This window comes from Temnothorax americanus, unplaced genomic scaffold, assembly GCF_048541705.1.
Source record: "Temnothorax americanus isolate GAGA-0224 unplaced genomic scaffold, ASM4854170v1 Scaffold26, whole genome shotgun sequence".
Taxonomy (NCBI): Eukaryota; Metazoa; Arthropoda; class Insecta; order Hymenoptera; family Formicidae; genus Temnothorax; species Temnothorax americanus.
The window spans coordinates 2147663-2166443 of record NW_027509401.1 but is presented as its reverse complement, the minus strand read 5'-3'; the positions used below and the strand labels follow the sequence as shown (position 1 = coordinate 2166443).

The 18781-nt window shown below is 41.2% G+C and overlaps 1 protein-coding gene across 1 annotated transcript in view; it reads left to right on the top strand.

Moving 5' to 3' along the window:
- Positions 1-398: 398 nt before the first annotated feature.
- LOC143899297 (uncharacterized) overlaps positions 399-18781 on the top strand; it is a 151378-nt gene continuing 132995 nt past the window's right edge. Inside the window, exon 1 of the mRNA XM_077409514.1 lies at positions 399-2610. The gene's annotated coding sequence lies outside the window, so the exon portion shown is untranslated. The remainder of the gene's footprint in view (positions 2611-18781) is intronic.

The window sequence follows — 18781 nt, the reverse complement described above, 5'->3', positions numbered from 1 at the left end:
TAAGCAGTTAATTAATACCTTAATTAATTCGATTATAAATATAGTTTTATTATCGCTATAGTGTATATCCATCGGTTCGTTTCCGTTGAGAATATGTTCGTCACCGACGTCTGTTTCTTTGAATGCAATAAGTCGCTTATATCGATGACGTTAACGATGAGAAATTACCGAAATTACGCGGCTTTCTTATACTTTAAAAGACACAATAATTCCTTAGAACAAATTATCATCACGAGCAAATAACAACAAGTTTAATCACCGGTGCTGTAAAAAAATGTTATGACATGACGGTGATATATTTTTACCTCTTCAGTATATTTATTTAAACAGATAATACATATCTAATACACACGTTTAAATAAGCATTTCTTATACAGTTTTACAGTTAATATATTAAGATAAATATATATAAAATACTTAAATTGCATCGAATCGAAGCAACGCAGTTGCGATCCTAAAAATAATAAATAAACACTTCTGCTTCGCAAGATCAACTCGAGACGTGATCTCAGCCGAGTCTCCGGGAATTCGAAGCCACCTGCGTTTCTCTAAATACCTAATTAAAGATCGGAACAATTTGAAGGATTGTAATAGCGTTGCTTCGATTGAATGCACAATTTAAACATTTCATTTATCTTAACATGTTAGCTGAATAAATAGCGGCTCGTTAAAAGATGCTTATTCAGAATATTTAGACGATCGAAAGCTCTTATTACCACGGATATGACGAGTGCCGGATCTACGAGACGCGAGAGGGAGAGAGAGAGAGAGATAGATTCGACCGCGGGAATTCGCGTCTCACGCGGCTCGCGGCGCGCCAAACGGTAGGGACGCAGCGCCGATCGCGACGGCCCTGGGCTCGGCTCGGCGGGCGCAACCGAGCGCCACCGAGCAGTCCCGATCTCGGCCGCTCGGCGGTGGCCCCGTCGTCGTAGCCATGTGTTGCGGTCCGCCGTGAGCCGTGAGTGCTTTGCGACAAGAAGGGAGGCGCGCGGTGTCTCTCTCTGTGCGTCTTTTTTTCGTCCGTGGTCGCGCGCGTCTCGCGAAAATCTCGCGACCTCCAAGCGCGCTGGGTCCTAGCCCCGTGGGCGAGAGGTAAACGTCGCGGCGTAAAACTCGAAACCGCGGCCACTCCGAGCTCCGAGCGGTATAGCCGACCCGCCGCGCCGTGCGCGCGGACGACACCGAGACGAAAACCACCCGGGTGTGTCCCACTCTCGCGCGCGAGAGGAGAACGACCGACCGACCGACCGCGAGCGAGCGACGAAACGGAGAAAAGTGTGCGTTCGCGTGTGCGCGTGTGTGTGTGACAGTGTGCGTGTGCGTGTGCGTGCTTCTCCGCGGGCAAAAAGGAGCAGCCCGCTGCGTTCGCGCGACTGTTTGGCCGTTCGACGGCATACACTTCGGCATCGTTTTTCGCGCGCGCGTGTGCGTGCGTGAGTCGACGGAAGGAACGAGAAGGCGGCGGAGGAGGAGGAGCAGGAGGAGGCGGCGGGTTGGGTAGTAGTGTCGGTTCTACGAAGAGCAACTGAGCAAGAAGGATGTAGAGGGGAAGAGAGCGCGCGCGCGCGAGAGAGAGAGAGAGAGAAAGAGAAAGATAGCGCAGCCCGGGCGACCTGACCGTGAGATCGAGAGAGCGAACGCAACACGTATAGAAAGCGCGGCGCGGACAGAGATAGAGAAAGTGAGAAAGAGATTAAAAAAAAAAAAAGTGCGATCGCGCGCGACGCATAGGTGCGCTTCGCCGGGGCCTAGAGACGCGGGCGCGTTTGTCTGTACGTACGTTACATTGCGTGTGTGCGTCGCGACATTCGTAGCGGTCGACCGAAGACGGGGCAAACTTCAGGTCGCGCGGTTCTCTCTCGTAACGGCCGCGCCGGGAAAAAACGTCGACGCCGCCGCGCGCGCGCGCGACCTTTCCTCGCATTTCGTTTCGAGTGGTCGCGCCGCGAGTGCCCGTACTGCCCGTGCCCGTTCGTCCGTCCGTCTTTCTACGTGTTTCGTGTTTACCGGCCGTAACGGCGGCGGTGAAGCGGTGTGCGCCGCGCGCGCGACATACACGCACACGGGCGCGAGGAGCGGAAGGAGTGGGACCGAGCGAGCGCGCGCGCGACAGTGCCGACAGTGGTAGAGCGGCGGCGAGGAGGGCGAGGAGGCGCCAGCGGGAGCAGTCGGCGGGAGGAGAGAGATAGCGGTAGGAAAAAATAATCGGAGTTATGGTGTAAATAACGGGCTGCGCGTCGCGACTTTGCGGCCGCGTTCGATCGGGGTGTATCCGCCGCGGTGCGAGAACAACGAGTCCGACACGAGTTCCTTGACGGCGGCGGCGACGGTGGCGGCGGCGGCGGCGGCGGCGGTGCTGGGTCGTGTGTGTATGTGTGTACGTGCGTGAGAACAGGGTCGCGCGAGGTGAAGCTCGCGGCGAGCGACGACGAACGGTTTGGATTATACGTGACGAGAGGAGATATCCCCGGGATCTGACACGCGTATCGGGAGTGAGGGGATACGCGCCTTCCATCGGGAGAAGAGCCAGACGGGAGCGGAGACCACCGCGGGGGAGAGGAGCGCCCCGCCGGTCATCGTCCGGCCCCTCGCCGACGCGCGGCGACGGTGAGTGATTCTCTGCCCCCCCTCCTCCCCCTCTTTTCTCTTTCGCATATCTTTAGGCAGCTGAGAAGCTGCGCTAAGAGCCTAACCCTTCCCTTTATACTTCGCGTATCCGAAGTCGACTTTTTCCTCCGGTGGTTATCTGATTGTGTACGCCATCTTTGTTTACGCCATCTTAATTTTCAACTGTAAATACCTGCTGATTACATATTCAAAGTGGATAGAAGTAAGCCTTATACGGACTTAATCTTTCGTACCTTATAGTAATATTATTAATGTATTTCGGTAATATTAATCTTATTATCCACATATCGGTCAAGTTTATTCTATTCATATTACGGGTTAAAATTTCGCTTATAAAACCGTTTGGAATTGTATAAATACAGAATAAGGTGCTCCCTGTTTATTTGCCTGTATTTGAAGATTAATTAAGACGTCATTCGTTTTCGATCTTTCGCATCTTCGAATCCTTAACGCGGCGTTACGTACGTACAGCCTTTCAGCTTTCAGCAGTCTATTTAACCACGTATGCGTGTATATGTATGTGGGAACAGGCGGCCCCTGCTTTACACATGACTGTGTATGTAAGTGACTTCTGGTGTTCCGGTACTGTGTATCGCGATATACATTGCTCTCGTCGCTTCAATATAGCCTCGGCATTGACATATCGATTGTTAACTAACAATAAGCTTAAGAAGAGGTCGGAGGAACTTGAGCCATTTTTTGCTTTGCAAATAAATTTCAGATTTACCTGTACGTAAGTTGGAAGCGATAATGGTATTTATTAATGCGTTAATGCAATAATCGTGCTCTAGAGAATATACGTTAGTACACTTGGCTCATTTAATAGTTGGTTGACTATCGTTATCACCCTTTCAATATACATATACGTGAATAAATTCGTAGACATTGGCTGATGAACAAACTTCCTCGTTTGCGCGAATTTGAGTATATACCCACACGTGTGCAAAAATACAGCATTTAAGAACGACGCGTGCGTATTTTTTTTTTTTTTTTTTTTTTAAAAAAAAGCGCAATTGTGCATTGTCGATTTATAATCTTGATAATCATATGTAATTTTATTTATATGTATATAAATACATTACATTTATAATCAGCTTCGCGAATGATTCTAACTGCGAGTCAGGTATATGTACGGAGATATGGTTATCTCGAGTGCGATTTAATCGCATCGATTTGCCGATAAATCGCGGACGGGAAGCAGGCGAGCGTTCGTCCGTGATAGATGAGAGCTCGTTCGCGCGTGTATTGCTTAAAAACTGCCGTTTAACCATTGCGAGCTTTCGGATTCCTGTCCGGATAACAGTTTGCGTTGCGCGAACGCGCGGTTCGCGAAAAGGTTATTTCAACAAACTCCGATTCTCCGCGAAGTCTCTGGTATCGCGTGAGAGTGCTGGTCTACCGTGACCGCGCGCATGTGTGTATGGGTGCGCGTATGTGTGCGTGCGTGCGTGCGGACGACCACCGGCCGCATGTGTCTCTCGCGGGCGAACGCGAACACGATAGTCACGCCTGCCGCAGGCACGCACACGCGCATCGATACACACACACACACACACACACACACACACACACACACACACACACACACACACACACACACACACACACACACACACACACACACGCACACACGCACACACACACACACACACACACACACACACACGCGCGCGCGCGCGCGCGCGTAATTCGTGTTCAAAATGCAGATACCCCGAGACACCGTAAGAGAATTCCTGCTTTCGCGTATTTGAATCGTGGAGCCGTAGAGGTGTAAGAAGACGATATAAGGAACGGAAAGAATAAACGTGGGAATATGGTGAGATCGATACTGACGAGAGGTGTATCGATACGCCTCTCGCTTGCATCTAAACCGAGAAATATATGATGGTTATTTGCGATATCTATTCGTAGACGCGCGAATAAATTTCCGGCATACTCTCCGCGTGTCGTTTGATTTTCTGTTGTAAGGTTCGAGGTGTATTCTTGGCGCCGGCATTTCACCTTTGATATCGACGCCGGCGATAACTCGGGCGGAAATGTCGAATGGAAAATACGCGTCGGGCGATAATGGAGTGGAGGATCCTTCCAATAAAACGTGATTCGCGCAATAACGAAATAACGGAATGATCGCCGTTCGGCGTTAAGTAACAGTCCTCCATCAACGGATATTATATACGTTCGTGCGCGCGACGCGTCTGCGTCGGGAACGCAGCGAGCGAGCGAGCGAGCGAGCGCACGCACGGGCACAGACACGCGTGCACACGTGTATACGCGTGCACCACGTATGTGGACGACGCACGCGTCTCGCTCGAGGCGACGACGAGAATTCATTCAAGGCGGAGCTTGTGTTCGCTTCTCTCGCACGCGCTCGCACTAGCATCGCGAGCAGAAAATACGGTGCGTAGGTAGGTTACTCACGCGTGTCGCCGTCCGGCTGTGCGTGGGAGCGGTACTTCGCGTGTGCACGCGCTCCGAGGCTCTCGGGGGTACGTTGAGAATAGGGAGATATCTTCTTGAGTAAACTCCTGTAGCGCGTAAACTTTACTCGAAAGAGTATAAGCAGAACTCGCATTCGCCATTCTTTCGTATATTGTAAAATACTCCGCGATCTCTTTTATCGCGCGTGTTATTGCACATGAGAGATAAAAGTATACGGCAAACTTGGCAATTTTTTCCATTTTCACATTTCTGATGTTGTTTTCAGTTTAGAAGATCCAGAGGCAACTTTTATTAGTTCAAAAGGTTTGCACAAATGACAGATTATTTATATTATTTTTTAGCTAATATAACTAGCACGTTTATTCTGACTCTGGCATTCTAATTCTGTACAACAAAGTGTCATGTATAAAATTGGAAAGATAAAAAATATTTAAACTCTCTCGATAAATGATGAAAAATCAAAATCAACGACAGAGAAATATTGCTTCAGTATAGGTATTATAAAATAATTATTACGCAAGTAAGACTTTTTACAAAAATATTCCCGAAATGTGGCTGCCTCATAGGTATCGAATTAATAATTTGCTTGTATTATAGCTTCCACCAATTTATCAAAATTCGCGGCATTACTCCGACACAACGGATAGTGCCCACGCACGTATTAGTTCGCGCGATATCATCAAATATATGTGATTGATCGTCGTTATATTCATACTTTATCGTTTTTTAATGTATACGTATACGATACGCAAAGCAGATATCGAGATCTCCACATATATATACCCGTTGTGTCGGAGTAATGCCGTCGGATATATCGGCTCGAGCCTTTTCTTCCTTTCCTTTTAACATACAGAAACGGCATTCATTCGCGCGCCGCGATACGATGCGCCGCGGCCAATCTGATACGCGTGCAACGAGATACGCGCCGGGGATATTGTGCGCGGCGCGTAATGTTCCGCCTCGGCTTCTCTTTACGAGCCGGCCGACCTACCGGCCGGTTATAAACGCGAGCCGACGCGACGCGTTCTCGAGCACGCGCGGGATCGCCGAGGAATAAAACATTCTCTCTGCCGCGACTAACAGCAATATTAACTCCGGAACGGTAACGTTACCGTGCGCTTCGCGCATCTCAGATGCCTTCCGTTGTTTTTTCGTTGCTCGCAAACCCGCGTATTTTTGCGCCATAGAGTTGATTTATTAATTCGACGAAAAACTGTTACGCCGTTCTCTACAAATCACTCCGTGTGTACAAAATCGTTGAGTATGCTTCACAACAAACAAAATCCTTATATTAATATTAACGGTGACAATACTTGAGAATATCTTCAGGTAGTCGATTTCGGGTTTTTCCGAAATATTCGACCGTTTCTAAAACCCAACTTGATAATATTGTTCCCAAATATATGTAAAATCGACTAATTGTAAGTATCCATATACCCTAACAAAGACTAATATCTGCTCTGACAATGTAGTAATTACTTTCCAGCCCTTCAACAAGACCATAAAAGAAATCATTCTTAAGTTTTTAGAAAGTTAGCGTGCTGAGTGTCGATGTTTAACAGCGTGCGCGCACGAGAAATTCCTACTACCGGAGGAATTACGAGATATCCTGCTGTTCGAGAGAAAAGTGCGACGACCGCACGAGGGTTTAAAGCACTATTTAAAACTCTGACTGCCGACGCTATCGATTAATGTAGTCGCTAATGCTACTGCACGTATAGTAGCCATTAACGCACGACGACCGGTCGTTCGACATGACGTTATTACGTGTTTTATACGAACGCGCACTTTATAGTCTATTTATCGTGTAATTGCAGATGAAATGTGCTTGACGGCGCGAGTACCGACGAAAATACAGATGACGATGTGTCGAATCGATTCCGTAAAATTAATCCCATCGGATAGATAACGCGTAGAGAAAGGGAGACCGTGATATTATATTTTATTATTGTTGACCATCCTTTTTGTGGTATTTCTGCATGCGATGAAACGCGTGCGAGCACAATTGGCTTGAATAAACTAACGCTTGCCGAGAGAAAATTACGTAAATCCATTTTTTGATGGAATCTTTTCATGCAGCTTTTATAAATACAATAGTGGGAATTGTAAGACGATTGATGTGTTATGTGTGAGTTGAAGATCGAAGGAATAGGATATAAATGTTCTTCAGATTCTTGAAATGTCTTCAGCTTAAAATAGCTATAAGACTGACATTTCGTTTCTTTGATATAAGAATAGTCAATTTTATTGTATTTAGCATATTTTAACAATAGCGATTTATTCTGAAAATTATCACATAATAATCGCTTTCATAATTGAAATTATGTAACCTGTGCAAAGCTTAATTTCGAATTTTTCGAATTATTGTCTTTTTGATCGCAAATCGATCTATCTTTTCGTCACAAGCGAGTTAGCGTCACAAAGAGTAAGAGAGAGAAAGAGAGAGAGAGAGAGAGAAAAAAAACGGCATTGGTTATCTTACCTACAAGATATTGATATCAACCACTAATCGTTTTACGTAATCAACGAATGCGCGCTCGCCGTGAAGTCGAGAACAAGCTTCGCCATGCCACGCTAATCTTCCAGATTATCGGACATGCTCACGGTAATTAAATATGTATTACGGTTGCACGGTGCACAATATATTAATTCATCGCACACGCGTGGCCGCGAGAGAGCATACGACCGCTATACTAATGCTGGCATAATGAAACGCATCGTTGCACCGTTGGTCGCGCCGCGTTCCTTCGCGTTATGCCTCGTTGATTAACGACCTGTCCATTGAGAATCTGAGAATTTCCAGGCACGAAGCGCGATTTCGTGTGTTTAGTCACCTCTCGTAGAGATGCGCGATGTACAGCCCACGTAAAGCGTACGTAGGAGTGTACGATAATACAGGGTGGCCATAAATTTACACACAAACGCACCGCGAACCGAGATTCTCTCTTCGTGTGGTAGTTTACTTCCTTCTCCTTCTCCTCCTCCACCTCTCCAATCACGTAAAGTTATATACCAAATATAGTACTACATTCCAGAAGGAAGATTCGTAACATAATTAAAGTAAGATCCACGGTTTCTCAATTTAACTATCAATTTTACTATCAATTAAAATAATAACCCGACTTTTGAAACTCATCAACGAACGGCGGAGTTTGCAAATCAAGCCCGTGTCTACTCGCAATTATTATACACGACGCGTGACATTATCATAAAATAACCACTCGATGTTGCGCGGCCAAGCTAATTTCAATGTAAACGATATGCGGCCTAAATTAATATTTGAGTTGTGCACCTCTGATTTAGCGCAACAACGTTATGCACTCAGCTATATTCATCAAAATGGCCGGGAATGCTTCGCTAGAATGCTTATAATTATATGCTATTAATTAATGGAAACTGATACGCAGTTTATTATAGATATTACGTGACGTAACACTGCGCTACGTGACATGTCGCGCGATATCATACGATGCGGCTAATTGTTTAGATTAATTAGAACGCTGGTACACATAGTTCGGTCCGCGGAGTTATGAGGGCATATATCCGGCGACGTGTATATGTATCGCTCTATGACATTAGCGCTTAGGTACGATGCTAAATACATCTTTTCGATTATATAGTCCTGTGACAATGACGTGCTAAACAGTATTACCATATCTTGAGTTATCATCGATGAGACGAACTTTCAATAAATTAAACATTACAAAATTGCATGTACGTAAAAATTATATCGCGAAATGTGCGTGCACTGTAATAACGCACGTTATTTTTTCTGTTGCAATATGACTTAATTTCTAAATTAAATTATTACGTGCATATATATACGTGCGCGAGTTCTGCGAACTGACATAATGAGAATGTATGTTGCATTTTTATCAAATATAGATTAATATACCTTTTTAATATACATATAGTAAAAATGATTAAGCCAAATTAAACAAAATTTAATTAAGCTACAATTTTCTATTTATTCGCGGTTTAATAATTTCGGTACAAGGAACTTATTTTTCCGGTGTTGATTAATAGCTGTAACTATACTCTCGGTTTCACAAATCTTGCGCACAGTTCATTCGGTGGTATAAAACTACCTTCTATCTGCTCTCGTACTTTCTCCGCAGGTCGAAATCCACGCCGGGATTGCCTGGCCGCCACTCGTAAAGTGTGCATCGCGATTACGTAAGTTTTCTCTCGACGGCGTTTCGCTCCCGTGAACATGATGCTCCTTCTAGTAATTATCGACCCCTGTACTCTACGAGGACCGATTTAATAAAAGTTTTCCTCTGTTTCGCATCGACGCCTGCCTACGCCGAGGCGGGAAGAGTCCCTTGAGGAGCCCGGCGTTGAGTCTTAAGTCGAATTTACACGGTTTATCTTCGGCAATCGCCTTCTTGAAAGAATACTTAATAATTTATGTAAATATTGTTTCAGAAAGATGAAGAAAACAAAAACAGTCGGCTTAAAATTAGTAAGAAAAATACACGTAGAAGCAATAAGAGACTGGAGTGATGTAATTTTTAAGGAAAATAGTTTCGATATAGGAATTAAGACTCAGGATTTTTACATATTTTATACAAATAAAGATTTGGATTGCACGAGTGTTTTATAGTTTTTTTATTTGACATTGATTTTTCGTAAGATAGATATTTATTATTTTCATCTACTTTAAGTGATTATATAATATGATCTTTAAAGGTGCACTGTGCAGATTCCGATAGAACGAAACCTCGTTAATCCGATGCATTCACTTTGGCCGATTTAGATGGGATAATCATCGAGAGCGAACCGTGTAAATTCGCCTTTAGCTTGGTTTCATTTTTTCATTAAACTAAGTGACTCTCTCTCTCTTTCTCTTTCTCTCTTTTTTCTGGTGCGCGATATACTCGCGGCAATCCCTTTAAGTGCTCGATTCGATCCATCGTGATGGCCCTGGCCCTTACGTCGCCTCGGCATCAAGAATGGCGCGCGATGAAAAAACGATTCAACCGGGAGCCTAATAAATCGACTAAATCGAGAGCCTCCTTCGCGCCGATAATTCCCTTCGTCCTGATTTTACATCGTTCTTTTTTTTTTACCGGTCATGATTGTGTTCTCTCTTCCCATTTGTGGCCTCTTGCACTCTCTCACGGCTCTTGTGTAAATTTATTCAAAAGATACCGGTATATAACATATTGGTAATATATTCACGGCAGCATAACGGCGTTAAAGTGCGCGTTATAACGTGTAACGATGTTTATTTCAATGATTTTTAATGGATACGCTCGAAATGAAAACGGCATATAGCAGCGAAGTAATGTAACGATGTAGCGATGCAAATCTTTTTGATACGTACGACGAATCTTTTTTTTTTTACGTGTCGTAAGGTATCACTTTTATTTCAGACTTCTCGATATTTATATGTTAATATACTTTACGTAATTTGTTTCCTTTAATTTATTCGAGCTATTTTACGTATATTAATATGAAAACCGAAATAATTATAAAGTTTGACTAATAAAGAAAGTTTTGCGTTCTAATTTTTTTTATAGAACTTAAAACAGCGCACTTTGCCCTCCGCGGTTCGCAATTGCTCGCGATAGTATACCACGGACATGCTCGGAAGGCCAGAGAGATAGGCGTGAGTTATGCGTGCACGCATACCTTCGCGCTGATACGCGCGCATATAACGCGCACATATATCACGCAGACGGTATTATTATATCGGAATTAATCCAGGCTCTCTCTCTCTCTCTCTCTCTCTCTCTCTCTCTCTCTCTTTCTTTCGCTGTTTTTTCTGCCCAAAGAATCTGTATACGTGAAATTGCATATTTTTTTTATCATATATATATTTATCAGATATAATCTGTATATTTATTTCGAGTTGTACTTTCCATATGCATGCATTGACCTCCATAATATTTATTTGTTTTCTAAATGAATCCTGACGTTGCTACAAGGAGTTTGCAAAAAATATTGACATAAAAAGAAATTTCAGATATTTACAACCTATAAATATCTGCAATCTATAAAATTTTTACATCTGTTGCGTGCGTGGTGAACCAAGCGCTCTAACCCGTTATCATCAATATTTATAGCTTTACGGTTTTCCGCAAATTTCGCGTAGATATTTATTATAATTCTGTGTCTCTAACCGCACGCTGCATATTTATAGCAACGTATTTCAGGCCATATATTGATTTGGATAATTAAACTCATTGCCGAATTCAGCCGATGTGATATAAATGTCATTTGTTTAACTATTTTGCGAACTGAAAACAAGTTTTCACTGCAAATTGGTATAAATAATTCGGATAAAAATGAATGATGAAAGCTCGTCGTTTATCAATACAATGGCTAACAAGATTTGATTTATTACGGAAAGATAATGTATAGAGAATGCGTTTATTTATATATTATATCGTGCAATATGTATATGTATATGTATGTATGTGAATTTATCGGGATTTTAGTATTACAATTTTATCTACAATGTCTATGGATTACGCATATTTGTAATCACACAACTCGAATTGAATTCGATTGCATTTCGTATAATGAATTAATTTTACTTCACAATAGGTATACACTTTTCTTTATCCGCAAAAGTGAAAAGGAAACGAATCTTCCATCGCGAAATTCTGCAAGTAATTAAATTAAAAGATTGTCGATAAAGATCTTTTCGCTTTATCGATGCCGGGCGGGACAGAAGGGACTCTGATAAAGAACAAAAAGATTTTCTCTTTGATGGGACGATAATATCGCTCCCATTAGCGCGCGCGCGCGCGCATTAATTTAGGCGCAAAAGCGCGCGCCGAGAGCAATGCGATTCCGATTAATTAAGTTGATTAACGATAAACGGAGATGGGACAAGCAGACCGGAAGTGACAAGTGCGTATGTACGCCCGCCACGATACAATCAGCCATTGTCGGCGACATAACGATGTCGAGTGAACCGAAACGGTTCTCGCGCCGAGTAATTAGCGTTTCTCCTCGTCATTGTCGCCGTGCTCATCGTCGTCGATGTCGTCGTTGTATCGTCGTCGACGACGTCGGAAAGTATCGTTTAACGAGACGTTAAAGCGCTGAAAGCATTTCGGAGCGGCAGCAATGCTCTGGAAAAGTATATCCTGATCGCGACGTTAGTTTCGCGTATATTTCCGGTTAGAGCGTAAACGTGGAAAATTATTGGTACTAGCTGTCGTTAACAACGAACCATTAAGTTCTCAAAAGAATCCCATTACCATCTATCTTGAAGATACTTAGGTGGATTTACAAATGTAAAATTGAACTTTTTGTATCTATTTATTTGTTATTGGCATATATATTATAGGTATATCTTGAATATGATATGCCAGCAATCACGAATATTTTTGAATACTGCTTATATACGAAATTACTCGATTTATTTGTGAGATATTTTTACGGACTTCTTTTCCGCGTGAATTGTAAAATATAGAGAAAACATTACCGAAGTTCTTTTTCTGGTAATGGTTTTAACGGTAATTCTTTTTCTGGAGCAATTTCGTAAAGGGATATACACGTTAAATAAATATTTGTAATCAGATATTAAAAGTAACGTGCTGTGCACTTGAAAGTATTTCTTCATGGTTTATTTCATGCTCGACTATAGCAGCATTATTCTCTATAATTTTATGTTGCGGGCAGATTGAAATTTATTCGCGACACGGGTGAGTAAAGGTAGCTTCAAGATCGATATAACTTGCGGTATTTTGAACGAACCGACGACGTTATGATGAAAATTGTGTTGGGTTGCAAAGTGTGCGATAGACTATAAAGTCGCGTCTACGTGATCTGTCTATACTACGTATCGTCTGTATGATGTTTACTATGTGAAAGACACACGATAAATAATTTATCGTGGTTACCTTATCGTGGCATACGTACATACACGTTACATTAGACTTATTTAGACCACACTTAAATAATTTGTACAAGAGAAGGAAATTAAGCATCGTCAGCTTAAACTTGCACGAAGTATCAAGATGATATCGTGATAGATTTTATCGAACGGTTAATAATCGACTTGTTCCGTTATATTGATATTAAGATATCAAGGCACTCTTAATCTCGAATTGATATATGTAAGTTGCGAAACATGTCGCTCCTTGAAAGAAACAATCTCGCATTTCATAAAGATATCACTGGCGTGTCTTTCGACTTTTTGCGCCGGACACCCTGTACATTGTCGATGATCTTTACGCCGGCGCTGACACGTTTAGCGATGATGGAGCGATTGCATCGTATTCGCGACCGTGATGAAATCACGTTCTTTTCCTGCTTTTTTTCGCGTAATTGGGTATCATTCGTTACGGACAACATATCCCCCATCTCTATTGTCAAGCAATGCGGCGAACGTTTTGGAACATGTATAAGCGGTTACGACAGCTCTAGGATGGATGCATGAGTTATTGCCTTCTGCCTCTTTGATCTCGTACATGTGTGATTTAAGAAACTTTCCAACGAAACAATGATAGGCTTCTTAAGTGCGGATATAGTAGATATGTTGAGTTAATAGTAAAGTTTACACATCTTGGTGAAATCTAATATACATATATTTTCGTTGTATAAACGATTCTATACAGTTAGATATAATTATTGACATAAACAAAATTATGTATAGTTTTAGTCTTCATATGTTTCTATAGAAAATTTTGGCATTATTCCGTAACAAAATATATTTAAATGTATAAAATGTAATAACATTATTAAAATTTGTATATAACGCGAGATTTTAACGACAGTTAATTTGATTGTGATTCGTAAATCATGCGGTATTGAAATCGAGTATTCTAATATATTAATAGATTCTGATACATGTTAGTTAAGAATACTCGATCAATAAACTTTAATAAATTTTCGAGATTTATAAGCGTACAGTAATATACTAAAGAGTTTTTCATAATTTGCTTAAAATATGAGAGCAATTTTATCGAAGAACTGGAACCATCAATTCTTATTATAAAATGAGAACCGGTAAATAGTTTCAAGGCAGTTTCTAACGATACTCTTTTCTGCGCACATATATACCCGCGTGTTCACCATTATGCTGTTTATCGATGCAGCAGACTTTGCTCCCGGTCGGGCGCTAATTGTCGGCAAATTATGCGACGGTATAAATAATAATCGTGAACTGTCCCGATAACAGTACCGAAGTTTGATAATTATGAGTGTGTTTCGTGCCCCCGAGGATCCACTCGTTCACCCGCTCAGTCTGATCAATTATCCCAGAATTCAATTATGTCGAAAAAGCAAGTCGGCTATCCGCTCTCGCGTTCGTGCAGCGTAATTACGCGGTTGTATCCGCGCGGTTTTTGCGCGATCCCGCGATATCTCGCATCAGCTGTGCCGCACAAAGTGCGCTTTATGTAACCTTCCGTTACGACCGTCTCAAATTTGAAACACTCCGTGAAGCTGAGAATACTTATACGTCTTTTAATCTAATTGAATAATTCTTTTTCTATTATTTTTAAAAATATGTGGGTATTAAGGATATTTTATTTTCATAATTAATAGAGGCAATTGATGTACCATTTTTTCTTCTTACAACATCGACACAATGACAACAATGTTAGAGTATCGATATTTGATCTCCATACAGCAATCATGCAAATGCCAGTCAGACGAGTGTTTGCTGCTGCGTACAATGGCAATGCCAATAATTACGACGTGACGCGTATGATATCGTGTATAATTGGACGAGGCGATAGCCACCGGTAAATACTGACACTGTTGCGAAACGACTACACAGTCGTAATTCGTGCTGTGACGTGATATATGCCAATGCAAATTGCGAATATCTTACAAATCGCGCGTGCATGTGGACGTTCAGTGCATTCGTACATGCGGTGTCTTAGAAATCCCGCCACTATTTTATCACAGCTAGATACTTGTTTTATAATGAGCCTATAAATTATTTAGTATAAAAAGTGCCGCCATAATTTTAATATTTCATGCAAGATTAAAGTTCTTAAGATATTCTGATTTTATGTGAAACTTATAAATGTTTTTACGTGCTTTTATTTTAGCTGAGTGACATAAGTGGGTTTTCACAAAGGAACTAAAAGCGAACGGAATAGTTTAAAATAAAAAATGTACAGCGGCTATATAAATGCGAGAGAAGAAAATCGCAGCCGTTTTCACGTAGGGGTCGTATCGCGAATATAAGGGTCACGATGCATCGGGAAAGGGGTTTAATGCTGGCGTTACTGGCCACTGCACCGAGAGCACGAAGAGCATTCACGGAACCAGCGTTATACCGGCAATGCAATTTGTCCGAGACGAGACGTACCACTTTTTTCCCTTTTTTTGTCCTTTTTTGCTCCCCCCCTCTTCGCCGCCTCTATTTATTCTTCACGAAGGCATCTCACGCCGTCGTGAGATCGACCGCATCTTGTGCACGCTTCTACCTATAAAAATTTCATTTGCCTGGCATACGCCATTATATCTCGATGCTTGTTTATTACATTTTTCCTTTAAATATATATATATGCGCTGTTTTTTTCACCAACGATTATGCAAATATTCACATTAGTGAATAATATAATTTATCGTAAATGGTTTATCGTAATATTCTGATGAATATGTTTTTTTTTATCAACAGCATTATGAGTACTTTATTCACATCAGCGTCAACTGTTATCGATAAATTTAATTAACTCATGTTTGTGCGCATAATTTTATATGCCTTCCTAGAACGTAACCGCTAGCTGTAAATATTATACATAAAAATTTAATTATCGCTAATCGAGTTTGATTTAATTGGTTCAAGGATGAGCGTGATTTGTTAAAGCAATGATAATCGATAAGGTTATCATATAATCACATAGTGTTCATTGCGCGACGCGCGCGCGTACCTATATGCTATATATATTTCTGTTCGACATTTAGATTATTCGAATCTTTTAGTTATGCGTAGATTTGTTGGATAACTAGCTGATTTAGTAGGGAATAACTGAAGCCTGGAAATTAAAGAGATTAAAACATCTGTATAGATATTTTACAAATTTACAGAGTAATTTATCACGAGCGATTTATCACGCGGTTTCGGAGGGAGGGATATGAATTTCGCACGCGATAAACATACGTCTAAATCAAGCCGGATACTCGTTCCGAGAAGTTTCCTCTCGTTACACGCTCGTCGATAGCGAGAAGAAACAATTACGGGAGTCGCTCAGTCTTAATTAACGCTTTCGATACATACATTATTGTAATCAGCAATTGATTAAATACGCGACTTTAACACTCAGTCACGAAGCAATCCAACGACGATAACCTCGTGGCCGATAAAAGAGACCGCTTTTCTCCCTGTTTTCAATGAATTATTATTGTCGTATTATTTTCTATTAACGGTGCTGTTGACGATTGTTCTCAGAGAGCGAGAGAGCGCCTAGATATTAAAATAATGTTTATCTGAAATTGAAAATAAAGGATAATGTTTTATTATCTGTTTCTTAATTCTATAAATATAGTTTAAATTTAAAAGTGCGTTTGTATTTTAATTTCGGAAGGAATTATTATCTCAAAAATTGTATTTGATTAATTGTTCTCGCCTTACGTAAGCTTCATGCGCCAGTCAATGTCGCGAAAAGAAAGCATGCAGATGGAAAACCGGTTCGCGTGAACGAATTAATACTCGATATTATGTTCGCCTGGATAAATACGCCGGAATTAAAAATCTGCGAGCGCGCGCGCGCGTCTCTCCTCTTTGTCGCTCTTGAAATGGAAATGCGACCCAATATAGGGAGAGGTCCGATCTATACTTAGCGATCTCCTGACTCGGGCAAATCTACAAGTGGGGCCGGGAGCCGTTATATATTTCGATCTCTGCCGAGATTGCACCGAGTGTCGTCCTCCTTGAATGCTCATCTCGTCGCCCTTCCAATGGTGGATATTCGTTGTTTGCTTCCCAACGTAAAATTAAAATCCTTCGTGAAACTTTTTTCACGGAAAATTTAGTGTTTATTTTGTACACAATTTCACATATTAATTGTCTAAGAAAATGCAAAGATTCTGAGGAAATTTTGTTCTGACAATATGCAAAAGTCTACATTTCTTAAATAATCCATCATACATATATTTGACATATTGTTAAGTAATCTTAATGTATTGTTTTTGGAAAAAAAGAAAAGCAAAGAAAAGAATATCAATGGAATATATATGTGAGAAATAACACACAGAGAGAAGAAGAAATTATATATATAACAAACCTTTTTGTTTCCACCATTTCTCGTATTGTAATTAAATGAAAGTGGTCTGAATCACGAAGAAGCTGAAACATGAAAAAACTTCTTACTTTCCTGGAGTTCTCGTAGATATTCTTAGTCTCTTGCATGCAATCTTTATTCTTTAATTATCACCGGAACGGAAAGAGATATAAATACAGCTAAATAGCGTACGTACATATAGGTTCCTTTGTGTCTTCGCCGCCCTTTATTTACTCGATATAATTCTTGTATTTTTCCAAAAGGAAATTTTGACAACCCTAAACCGCTGCATCATTCGCCCGAGGCTGGCGAGGCTTCGGGGCACTTCCCCAAACTCTTGGTCGAAACGTCAGCTGAAGGGTCGTCGGTGATGGTGGTCATACACAGAGCTTCGCAAGGCACACAGAGCATTGGAGCGAACGTTTTCTCTAATTCAATTTGAAAAGCCTTCCTGGAGCGCGTCCAAAAGACATCCCGTATTCATGCCGGCAGAATGGCACTCGTAACTCATAACGGTACAGTCGCGATTTCCGTACGAACCGCCGCGCCGCTCGTCATGTTCCACTCGTAAAAGATTCGGCATCACTCGATGCGATACGTTTTTATGAACGGCACGATGATCGTGTATTATTCTGCGCTCGCGGATGGGCGGAGAGAGGGCGGATCGAGCATTAATATTAATCTGGCGATGGGAGAGCGGCTTTGCGTGTTATAATACGTTGATGTCGAACGAGAATGGAACCAGAGTGTAGTAAAGCAGGTTATATCTTGTGTTTATTACTCTTATTTTTGCTCTTATTCGCTGACGCTTAATTCGACACGACCATTGCATTTTAGAAATTATGACAGAAATGTTCTTCTCTCTCTCTCTCTCTCTCTCTCTCTCTCTCTCTCTCTCTCTCTCTTTCTCTGTTATTGCTGGCCACACGGTGGTACAAGATATTCATTCTGGAAATTTGTTCTTAGCGCAGTATTTGAATGCATTGTTATTTAAGAGAGTCGACTCTAAAAAGGTTAAAAATTTCCTATAAATATGAATCTGGTGACATTTATGAAACTTGGTGACATTTATAAAACTTTCGCATGTGAATCGCATATTAGTGAATATATATTTTTGAACTTTTATTTTTTTTTCTTTTGCCCATGTTCTACATATTGTATTATTATATTATGTCGATTGAGAGAACCCGATCAGAGAGAACTGTAATTATCGAGATTTGATGTAAATTTTATCTTTTCAAGCAATTTAAAATTAATCGTGCATTCACTCTGACATGACACTCCGTTCTTAATAACATCGAATATTTAAACCTGTGAATTTTTTAATGGAAATATATTGATATGAAATATATATCGTCAATGAAACAATTAAAATTTAATCATTTATGTTGATTGAATATATTCAATCTTAACTAATTAAAGAGTTAAGATTATACAATGCTAGATACTTTTCTGAGCAATAATATATTATACAATAATGTGCTTTGTTCTTTTTCAAGCAATAATAAATT